Source organism: Miscanthus floridulus, chromosome 6 (genome assembly GCF_019320115.1).
Source record: "Miscanthus floridulus cultivar M001 chromosome 6, ASM1932011v1, whole genome shotgun sequence".
NCBI lineage: Eukaryota > Viridiplantae > Streptophyta > Magnoliopsida > Poales > Poaceae > Miscanthus > Miscanthus floridulus.
In genome coordinates, this window is record NC_089585.1 from 127672582 (window position 1) to 127681365 (window position 8784).

The following is an 8784-nucleotide window of genomic DNA, read 5'->3' on the forward strand; positions in this document are numbered from 1 at the left end:
ATCAAGGCCAGATGTGATGTTTAGTGTATGCATATGTGCTAGATTCTAAGCCTCACCAATAGAAAGTCATTTGAAAGCAACAAAGAGAATATTGAGGTACTTGAAGCATACATAAAATATTGGATTGTGGTATCCCAAAGGAGCAAGATTTAAGTTAATTGGATATTCGGACTCCGATTATGTGGGATGCAGAGTTGAGAGAAAGATCACTTGTGTCTTGGTCATCAAAGAAACAAAATAGTGTAGCACTTTCAACCACCGAAGCGGAGTACATTTCTGCCGGTAGTTGTTGTGCTTAATTACTTTGGATGAAGACTACCTTGAGTGACTTTGGGATCAAATTCTAGCAAGTGCCATTGCTATGTGATAATCAAAGTGCCGTAAAGCTCACCAGCAACCCGGTTCAACACTTAAGAACAAAGCATATAGATGTCTGTCATTACTTCATAAGAGATCACCAACAAAAAGGGGACATTTGCATAGAGAGTGCGGGCACCGAAGATCAACTTGCCAACATACTCACCAAGCCACTTGCAAGCTAAGGAACATAATTGATAGTCGTACTATTAAGAGGGATGAAACATGTATTGGAATGCGGTTATCAAAGTGCCACTAGATGCTCTAACTCATTGTATGTTCATTTAGGATCTAGTGGAGTGCTAACACCCTTGAAAATGTTTATGAAAATACGCTAACACATGTGCACAGGGTGATACACTTGGTGGTTGACACATTTGATCAAGGGTGGTGAAGTTTGGGAGCAAGGGCAAGAAACTCCACCGGCAGAGTGTCCGCCCGTAGAGTATGGACAGTCTGACGGTGCCACCGGCGCCCTAGACAGAAAAGACAGAGGTCACTGGGTGTGACCGGATGCTGGCCACGATTGGACCGGCGTGTCTAGTCAGATGTATCAGCAAAGATGTTGGCATCGGTCAAACGACCGGACGCTAGCAGGGTGCGTCCGGTCAATGCTGACGTACGCTGACATGTGGTGCACAGTGGAGACATTGAGTGACCAGACGCTGGGTGAGTCTGGTCGAGCATGACCGGACGCGTCTGGTCGTGAAAATTCACGTTTAGAACCTTACTGGAAACGATCGGACGCTGAGATCCAGCGTCCGGTCCCTTTCTAACTGACGCGTCCGGTCATCACTTGACCGTTGAAATCGGGCGATCGGCGTTTGAAGCCGATGAGACATGGCACACATCGCATGACCGGACGCTGAGGTCTAGCGTCCAGTCAATCTGACCGGAGCGTCCGGTCAGCCCGTGTTCAGTGCAGTGAGGAGCCCAACAGATCTATTTTATGGGGGCTTCAATTTAAGCCCCATAGCCAGTTCAAGCTCACTCTCTTGGCCATTTACATTGACATAGTAACCTTGTGAGCTTAGCCAAAGTCCTCCCACTCATCTCCATCATTGATCCATCATCTTTGTGACATTGGGAGAGAATCCAAGTGCATTGCTTGAGTGATTGCATCTAGAGACACTTGGTATTCGTGTTTTGCTGTGGATTTCACTTGTTGCTCTTGGTGGTTGCCACCACCTAGACGGCTTGGTGCAGCAGTGGAGGATTGGCACGAGTTGGTGATTGTTCGTGGCCATCTCCGGTGATTGTGAGGTGATTTGTATCTTCCCCGGTGGAGCGACGAAAGGTAACTCTAGTCGATTGCTCATGTCATTGAGTTACCTCACTTGTGGGTAGGTTCTTGCGGTGTCTAATTGTGTGGACGAGGTTTGTGCAACACCTCTTAGCCGCTGAACCACCAAGTGTTGGTCGACACAACGGGGACGTAGCGTGTTGGCAAGCACATGAACCTTGGGAGAAAATCAGTTGTCTCTTGCCATTTGGTATTCTCCCGGTGATTGATTTCATATTCACCTTGTGATTGGTTTACTCCTCTACACGACGGTATAATCACCCTACTCACTTATTTATATTCTTGCAAACTAGTTGTGGCAAGCTCTTTAGTGTAATTAGAATTGAGAGCTTGCTTTGTTATTTTAAGTTCATCTAGTGAAGCTCTTTAGAGTAGCAAGATTGAGAGCTCTTAGTGAGTAGTAACTTTGCAAGTTGTGTGCCTAGGAATCATTGCAACTAGAATTGTTGGATAGGTGGCTTGCAACCCTTGTAGAGCTAGAGCAAGTTTGCTTTTCGCTATTTGTCATACTAATCAAATTGCTCTAGTTGATTTGTAGATTTTTAAATAGGCTATTCACCCTCCTCTAGCCATATTAGGACCTTTCAGCCATTTTGCTTTTTGGTTTGGGTGTTAACTTAATAGCTACCCTCATCGGTGGGCTCAAGCATCTTTTTAGCTTTTTTGCTCTCGATCGGTATGCTCTAGCATAATTTCAGCCATTTTACTTTTTGGTTCGGGTGTTAGGTTATTAGCTATCCTCATCGGCGGGTTCAAGCATCTTTTCAGCTCTTTTGCTCTCGGCCGGTGTGCTCAGGCATAATTTCAACCATTTTGCTTTTTGGTTTGGGTGTTAGCTTATTAGCTACCCTCATCGGCGGGCTCAAGCATCTTTTCAGCTCTTTTGCTCTCGGCTGGTATGCTCAGGCATAATTTCAGCTATTTTGCTTTTTGGTTCGGGTGTTAGCTTATTAGCTACCCTCATCGGTGGGCTCAAGCATCTTTTTAGCTCTTTTGCTCTCGGCCGGTATGCTCAGTGAAAACAACTGGGGGAAAGCCATAATAAGACATATGTTGTCGAGGAACACCATCTTTATTGATCTTGAATGTTGATCTCTTGTGGCTTGTATATATATTCTTCCTTGAGTTGTTTTCATGCGTAGAATCTTCTTAGTTGGCTGATGTGCCATGTATTGTTGACTTCTTTTCCATCTTCAGTTATCAACTTGTACGCGCCAGCTGTCGATGTTTCGATGATTTTGCTTGTCCAGGTTGTCTCAGTTGTTTCTATCCGGGAACCTTTCTCGTGTCTTCTCCTCTGCAGTAATCATCTTTTCTAGTGTGTGTCTGAATTCTTTATTGTTTCTCAGATTTTCTTTGCAGAAGTCCTAAAATTGCCACCTAGCCATGATTCCGTGAGAGAAAGCTTCGATTACTTCTTGTTCGGTGATGTCATGTACTTGGGCACGTAGTTCGCCAAACTGTCGATAGTAATCTCTGAGACTTTCACCTCCTTTCTGCTTGAGTCCTTTTAATTCTGCGTGGGTGATGGGGTGCGTAATGATACCCACGAAATTTTCACAGAAAACTCTTTGCAAGTCCTTCCAATTTCTGATTGACCCTAGATTTAATTTGTCGAACCATTGGAGGGACATGGTTTCTAGTGCCATGGGAAAGAACAAGGTCTTGATATCGTCATCTCCTCCGGCTAGTTCAATTGATTGTGAGTAAATCCTGAGCCACTGCTTTGGTTCGGTCTTGCCATCATATTTAGAGTGGTTGGATGGCTTGAACTTATGGGGTAGTTGTATTGAAGCAAGTCTGTTTGCAAAATAGGGGAATCTATCATGTGTTCTGGCTTCTTTGTATTCTGATTCAGCACCTCCTTCTAGCCAACTGTTGTCTTGGTGAGAGCAGTTCTGCGGGGCTGTCTGAATAGGTACTTTGCTTCTGATCTTCCTTGGTTGTTCAATTTGGTAATTTGGACTGTGATCCCTTCTACTTTCTCTGTTGTGACTTCCGCTTGGTCCCAGTCTCTTGAAAGCGGACTTCCTTTGATTTTGATCTTCCTTCCTATGAGATGTTGACCTGGCGAATAGTCTTGAGCGGGCCCTTCCGCCGTGCGTCCTTAGGGCTGTTGAATGGAGGAGGTCTCGGAGCTGTTCCTATTTTTCACTGGGAAGTGATGTCACTCCGAGTTTTTCTAGTGCTTCTCGGATCTTATTGTAGGGTGTATTCGCCGCACGTCTTTCTTTGACTTCTTGTTCTGATTTTTTCCTGTCGTACTCAGCCAGATCTGACTCATATTTGATCCAAGCTTCCTTGCGCTACCTAGCACGGCGTTGGCGTCCTTATTTCAATTTGTTTCTTCTTTCTCTGGTTTGCCTCTGACTCTCAGTCTTACCATCGTGCCCCTGGATAAAGGGTGATATGTTGGACTCAGATTCGTCCGATGACCTGATGTCAGGTGCTTCTGGGGGGACCAGAGGTGATCGAGGATGGCGAACCATGAATACTTCTCATGTGTGAATTGTTCTATTATTGGTGTTGGTTTTCACACTGTCGGAGTTGTTGATGATTCTAGTAGAGGCTTCAAGGTCACAGATCAAGTCTCCTTCTTAGGAGGGTAGAATTGCCATTGTCGTCGTGCCGACTAGTTGGGTACCGCTGTCTTTAGGAATAGAACCTGGCTAGTGGACGATGTAGTCTTGAGATGTTATAGTCAGTACGAGGCCTTCTTGAGCTCCTTTTAGTGGCATTCTAAGCACCGGATCGAGGGATCCATCGGGTCGTGCCTGATAAGATTTTTCCATATTGTGGAGTCCGAATGGAAAAGGACTCGACTTCTTGGAGAGACTTTGAGTGTATTCCGAGTTGTTTTCTTGATAGGCCGAGGCCGCGTACCGGAGCCCTATCGGAAAAGAACTCAGTTTCTCGAAAGAACTCAGTAGAGATTCCATCTCGGATGCAGAGCCTGGGTTTGAGTTGGATGCGGAAATCCGCAAAATCTGAGCTGGATCAGATATCACGAGCTGCGTGAATCTTCCAGCGATTTGATCTGTCATAGTCGCCGAAATAGAAAGGTTTTCATGGTGATCTGAATCTTCGAGGAGACGGCTTTGAAGCTTGTCGTTGTCGTCCACCTCGTAGATCTATGAACCGAAGATGAAGGTTGACCCCGTTGAGAAAATCATGTTGTTGAGATCCGTCGAGCTCTCGGATGCAAATTCGCCAAAAGCCCCTACCTGGAGCGCCAGCTGTCGATGTTTCACCACCGATAGCCTACCACGGGGGTACCCGAGGCAGTATGTTCGGGCTTCGGCGTATGCAGAACTCGATGGTAAACGCAAGAGACAGTCGATTTATCCTGGTTCGGGCCCTCGACCGTGATCGAGTAATAGCCCTACATCCAGTCGGCGTTAGTCTTTTCGTTGGATTGATTGTAAAGTGTTGTGTTATGTTGTCTCCTCTGCTGCTCTCCCCATCTAAGGAGCCCTGCCATCCTTTATATAGTCAGGAGGCCAGAGTCCTAGTCGGTTTACAATGTAGAGTCCTAGTAGGATTTTAGGGTAGTATTACTACTAGGATTACATGGGAGGAATCCTAATCAAACTAGATCTCCTCTCTTCCTTGCGGTGTATCCTGTGGGTCCCGTATCGACACTAATGAACATACCATGATGGATGATTTCTGCTCCAGCGCTGCAAATACAAACACTAAAAATTAGCAGGAGGCAATTCCTATGCTTTCAATTTGGACTATGTAAACCACCAACCAACATAAACAGCAGAGGAGAAAATATACTAATTTAGACTGTCTTAGATTTATGAAGCTAGGTAAAAAGGCACGGGAATTACAGTGTAGCAAAGGAATGGCATACTAAGCAATAGCTAAAATAAACCCCATCAAGTTTGCATTAGTTTTAAAAAAGCAAGCGTGAATGTGAAGCCGATAAAAGAAGGCAAGATTGAGAATCAATAGAATCATGAAAGATGTACCTCATTAGGTGTGGTGTACACGACATCTTAGATGTCCAAATTTGTTAAAAAAAACTAAAATGATAGATGTGTCGATTAGCTGACCTCTATCTAATGGTATATACATCAACCTAAAAGCTGTATCCTGCTATGATCAATAATAGCAGGGAGACATCTTCTGGTTATTTAGTTTCCAACTATTAAAATGATATTGTCACCTTCAAAAAATATTGCTACATGTAGGCAAATGAACGGTCCTTGCTTATAAAAAGGCTAGACAGGGTATCCTTTTTTAAGCTTTGAAGAAGCTGGACTGTATGTTGTAGGTCAATTCATTTACAAAGGACATGAAAGGCTATATAAGTAAGGCTTACCTAGTAGTTCTGTTGATGGATATAACTCTAAATTAGGGAATAGCCGTCTATTTTTGTTTGAGGGGCTGTGCAGGTGTGGTTTATTGGGCGCTCCAAAAAGCTCAGCGACAACTCTTTGTACTATGTACTGATTTGTATACTGTATAACAGCAGGTTCAGGAATTGTGTGGAGCGCCGCAAGAGTATGGAGTTATGTATAAGCCCGAGCAGTTGCGTAGTGCTTACCTATTTTGGGACTTGGGAAGGCCTACGGTTACTGCCTTTTCGCTAGAGCTTGGAGACACTAGATTTGGACTTGTTTGTGGTATGGAGATGGTGTTATACGAAAGGTACTAACACATGTTAACTGAATATGTATAACAGGATTTTTCCAAATATTATATCTCTGATTAGGCAGTATAAATAGGAAAAGGACATTACATTTTAATTAGACAGTGTAAATAGACAGTGAAAGGCAAATACATCTCCATGATTAATGGGAAAAAATGGCCGGCATAACTAACAACTCAGTTAATTTTAGAACGAACGCTTTAAATATAGTTAGGTAGATCGCATGACTATATATAGCTGTTGTACGTACCTGGTGGCAAGAACGTAAACCACAGTAGCATAGATGATAAAATTGAATAAATGTAAATTGATTTAGGGAAGAAGCAACCTGCCCAGTAAATATGAAACCAAAAACCAGCACATTAGGAGATTGGAGTTAACTGAAGACAAGAAGCATTCCAAAATTATCACATGAAGAACAGAATACCTGCACAGCGCCTTGAGCTGTTCAGTCCAAATTTGAATGCGACATAATCCATGGTAATAGACAAAAAACTGAAAACCCAAAATATCTCATAAATCCATACTATAGACACTCCAAATCTTAAATCGAGGCCACTCCAAATTTCAAACCGAGGCATAAAAAACACTTGTAACTATAATCATCAACACTACAATACGACAAGCGCTTTTATATTATGTAAATATGGCATGTCAATAGGCAGCAACAAACCAACTAATACTTGAACATGTGCAGGTGGGAAGTTAGGAGGTCACATAGCTTGGAAGAGAAACCTTTAAAATTTTGGCAGGGAAATAGGCAGCAACAAATCAGCTAATACTTGGTCAAGTGAACATGTGGAGGTGGGAAGGTAGCAGCTCACATAGCTTGCAAGGAAAAACTTTAAGATTTTGGCAGGAAAAACCTATAAATTTGAAAGTATCTGTAGCAGGGAATAATTATATAAATTTAAAAGTCTAATGTATTATTTGGTTGTAGAGGTTTCATATAGCTTCAATCCAGTTATGTGAGGCTGAGATGCGGACATATTAAATAACAGTAGAATGTATGAAATATTTTTGGCACAAAAATAAGCAAGACAGACCATTCAATACCACAGGAGCCGTTCAAGACTATGCAAATAAGGTCGATGAGGGTGCGTGTAGGGTCTGCTAGAGCACATTCAGGAAACTGCATCTGCATAGAAGCTACCGCGAACATGAAATTACCTAACGCAAGGAAATAAGTCTGTAAATAAGACAACACAAAGAGAAGGCATGTATGTAATAGATTCAGCACATAGACAAAAAAAACACTGAGGTACCGAGCTTCAGCAACAGGCCCAAATTCCATTTTGTTAAACACGACATCATTTTAGGTGTGCAAATACAAACTAACCCATTCAGGTTTCGCACATATAAACCTTGAATTGTTTTTATGTGTGCATGGATAAATATAAATTAAGCCATATCTATTTTTTAAATACAACCTTAGAGATATTTCATGAAGCAATTTGTAGCTCATTCATGTCATTTATACTAATTTAATTTTATAGCCGGAAACAAACTGAAGATGTGCACAAAGCAAATTGCAAAATGACCCAAAGAAAAGCTGAAGATAATTTTTGATGGTGTTAGAACGAAATCATCACAACTTTACCCCCACTGCGTAAAGTCGCCTCTGTGGCAAGAAATCCAGTGTACTCCCCCAAAATGACAAAGAGCAGATGGTTTGCAATGATGAGGTGTGCAATGATGTCCTCAGGAGGAACAACAAGCTCAAATGCTACAGGCTGGGAACAAGGCAGACATGAGAGCGATGATTGTGAACCACTAAATGATACCCCATTATATGCATATAGTAATACATATACTAATTTAACTTTGTAGCAGGAACAAACTGAAGATGACGTGATCGCCGCTGCTGATCTGGCTTGTCTAGACTTCTCAAGACTTTTGCACTGAACTTGCAGATTAGGTGCCAGCTGCCTCTTTGAACCTGAGCGATTGTTCCAACACACTGGATGTAGTAGAACATCCGAAAAAATAGAACAACACAGAATACAAAAACAACTATTAGACGATTTCAGAGAAAATTGTTAGCCGGCAACTGATTCCTTCACAGCTTCTACCTGCGGCCAAACCTAGATTTAATTGAGCGATGCACTTGCCAGCAGAAGTGTGGTGGGGTTAGCTAGGTACCTTGCGGCCCATAAATCGACGAGGAGACAAGAGATCCACCAGATCCAGACTCGGAGCTGAGACGCCACCGTGGCCATCGGCGACGAAGATGGCACGCGTAGCCGGAGCCGTGGAGCACAGGCAGGTAGGGTTTTGTGGAAGCGGGACAAGGCGGCGTCGTTCGGTGGCTGCGTCGCCGGGGGCCGCTCGTGACTCTAGGCTGGCCGTGCTGGGTGCTCTCGTGGGGAACGACCGGATCCGGCCATGTAGGCCCCGGATCGACCCAGCAAAGAAGGCAACAACCACAGACCGCACAGATCGACGCTGGGCACCGGTGAGGGAA